The sequence below is a fragment of the Oncorhynchus nerka genome, unplaced genomic scaffold (genome assembly GCF_034236695.1).
Source record: "Oncorhynchus nerka isolate Pitt River unplaced genomic scaffold, Oner_Uvic_2.0 unplaced_scaffold_3627, whole genome shotgun sequence".
Lineage (NCBI taxonomy): Eukaryota > Metazoa > Chordata > Actinopteri > Salmoniformes > Salmonidae > Oncorhynchus > Oncorhynchus nerka.
Genome location: NW_027037667.1, coordinates 6,341 through 10,551, shown reverse-complemented (window position 1 = coordinate 10,551; position 4,211 = coordinate 6,341).

Below are 4,211 nucleotides of genomic sequence, written 5' to 3'. Positions count from 1 at the left end.
CTTATACCCACTTCTATTCAAAACTTATACCCACTACTATTCACTACGTATACCCACTACTATTCACTAATTACACCCACTCATATTCACTACTTATACCCACTACTATTCACTACTTATACCCACTACTTATAACCACTCCTATTCACTACTTATACCCACTCATATTCACCTCTTATACCCACTCCCATTGACTACTTATACCCACTGCTATTTACAACTTATACCCACTCCTATTCACTAATTATACGCACTACTATTCACTACTTATAACCACCCTATTCACTACTTATACCCACTCCTATTCTCTACTTATACCCACTCATATTCACTACTTATACCCACTCCTAATCAATACTTACACCCACCACTATTCACTACTTATACCCACTACTATTCACTACTTATACCCACTGCTATTCACTACGTATACCCACTTCTATTCACTACTTATACCCACTCATATTCATTACGTATACCCACTCCTATTCACAACTTATACCCACTCCTATTCACTACTTATACCCACTCCTATTCACTACTTATACCCACTCCTATTCACTACTTATACGCACTACTATTCACTACTTATAACCACTCCTATTCACTACTTATACCCACTCCTATTCTCTACTTATACCCACTCATATTCACTACTTATACCCACTCCTAATCAATACTTACACCCACCACTATTCACTACTTATACCCACTACTATTCACTACGTATACCCACTACTATTCACTACGTATACCCACTACTATTCACTACTTACACCCACCACTATTCACTACTTATACCCACTACTATTCACTACTTATACCCACTACTATTCACTACGTATACCCACTACTATTCACTAATTACACCCACTCATATTCACTACTTATACCCACTACTATTCACTACTTATACCCACTACTTATAACCACTCCTATTCACTACTTATACCCACTCATATTCACCTCTTAAACCCACTCCCATTGACTACTTATACCCACTGCTATTTACTACTTATACCCACTGCTATTCACTACATATACCCACTGCTATTCACTACTTATACCCACTACTTTTCACTACTTATACCCACTACTATTCACTATGTATACTCACTGCTATTCACTACTTATACCCACTCCCATTGACTACTCATACCCACTCATATTTACTACTTATACCCACTACTTTTCACTACTTATACCCACTACTATTCACTACGTATAGCCACTACTATTCACTACTTACACCCACTCATATTCACTACTATTCACTACTTATACCCACTACTTATAACCACTCCTATTCACTACTTATACACACTCATATTCACCACTTATACCCACTCCCATTGACTACTTGTACCCACTGCTATTCACTACTTATACCCACTCCTATTCACTACTTATACCCACTACTATTCACTACTTATAACCAATTCTATTCATAACTTATACCCACTACTATTCACTACTTATACCCACTACTATTCACTACTTACACCCTCTCATATTCACTACTTATACCCACTACTATTCACTACTTATACCCACTACTTATAACCACTCCTATTCACTACTTATACCCACTCATATTCACCTCTTATACCCAGTCCCATTGACTACTTATTCCCACTGCTATTTACTACTTATACCCACTCCTATTCACTAATTATACACACTACTATTCACTACTTATAACCACTCCTATTCACTACTTATACCCACTCCTATTCTCTACTTATACCCACTCCTATTCACTACTTATACCCACTCCTAATCAATACTTACACCCACCACTATTCACTACTTATACCCACTACTATTCACTACTTATACCCACTGCTATTCACTACGTATACCCAATTCTATTCACTACTTATACCCACTCCTATTCACAACTTATACCCACTCCTATTCACTACTTATACCCACTCCTATTCACTACTTATACCCACTCCTATTCACTACTTATTCCCACTCCTATTCACTACTTATACCCATTCATATTCGCTACGTATACCCACTCCTATTCACCACTTATGCCCACTACTATTCACTACTTATACCCACTACTATTCACTACTTACACCCACTCATATTCAGTACTTATACCCACTACTATTCACTACTTATACCCACTACTATTCACTACTTACACCCACTCATATTCACTACTTATACCCGCTCATATTCACTACTTATACCCGCTCCTATTCAGTACTTATACCCAATCCTATTCACTACTTATTCCCACTCCCATTCTCTAGTTATAGACATTCCTATTCACTACTTATTCCCACTCCCATTCTCTAGTTATACACATTCCTATTCACTACTTATACCCACTACTATTCACTACTTATACCCACTACTTATAACCACTCCAATTCATTACTTATACCCACTCCTATTCACTACTTATACCCACTACTATTCACTACGTACACCCGCTCATATTCACTACTTATACCCGCTCCTATTCAGTACTTATACCCACTACTATTCACTACTTATACCCACTACTATTCACTACTTACACCCACTCATATTCACTACTTATACCTATCCTATTCAGTACTTATACCCAATCCTATTCACTACTTATTCCCACTACCATTCTCTAGTTATACACATTCCTATTCACTACTTATACCCACTCCCATTGACTACTTATAGTCACCATATTCACTACTTATACCCACTACTTTTCACTACTTATACCCACTACTATTCACTACTTATACCCACTACTATTCACAACTTATACCCACTACTATACACTACTTATACCCACTACTATTCACTACTTACACCCACTCATATTCACTACTTATACCCACTACTTATAACCACTCCTATTCACTACTTATGCCCATTCATCTTCACCACTTATACCCACTCCCATTGACTACTTATACGCACTCATATTCACTACTTATACCCACTACTATTCACTACTTATACCCACTACTATTCATTACTAATACCCACTACTATTCACTACTTACACCCACTCATATTCACTACATATAACCACTACTTATACCCACCACTATTCACTACTTATACCCACTACTATTCACTACTTATACCCACTACTATTCACTACTTATACCCACTTCTATTCAAAACTTATACCCACTACTATTCACTACGTATACCCACTACTATTCACTAATTACACCCACTCATATTCACTACTTATACCCACTACTATTCACTACTTATACCCACTACTTATAACCACTCCTATTCACTACTTATACCCACTCATATTCACCTCTTATACCCACTCCCATTGACTACTTATACCCACTGCTATTTACAACTTATACCCACTCCTATTCACTAATTATACGCACTACTATTCACTACTTATAACCACTCCTATTCACTACTTATACCCACTCCTATTCTCTACTTATACCCACTCCACTACTTATACCCACTTCTAATCAATACTTACACCCACCACTATTCACTACTTATACCCACTACTATTCACTACTTATACCCACTGCTATTCACTACTTATACCCACTTCTATTCACTACTTATACCCACTCATATTCATTACGTATACCCACTCCTATTCACAACTTATACCCACTCCTATTCACTACTTATACCCACTCCTATTCACTACTTATACCCACTCCTATTCACTACTTATACCCATTCATATTCGCTACGTATACCCACTCCTATTCACCACTTATGCCCACAACTATTCACTACTTATACCCACTACTATTCACTACTTACACCCACTCATATTCACTACTTATACCCGCTCATATTCACTACTTATACCCGCTCCTATTCAGTACTTATACCCAATCCTATTCACTACTTATTCCCACTCCCATTCTCTAGTTATACACATTCCTATTCACTACTTATTCCCACTCCCATTCTCTAGTTATACACATTCCTATTCACTACTTATACCCACTACTATTCACTACTTATACCCACTACTTATAACCACTCCAATTCATTACTTATACCCACTCCTATTCACTACTTATACCCACTACTATTCACTACTTACACCCGCCTTCATATTCACTACTTATACCCGCTCCTATTCAGTACTTATACCCACTACTATTCACTACTTATACCCACTACTATTCACTACTTACACCCACTCATATTCACTACTTATACCTATCCTATTCAGTACTTATACCCAATCCTATTCA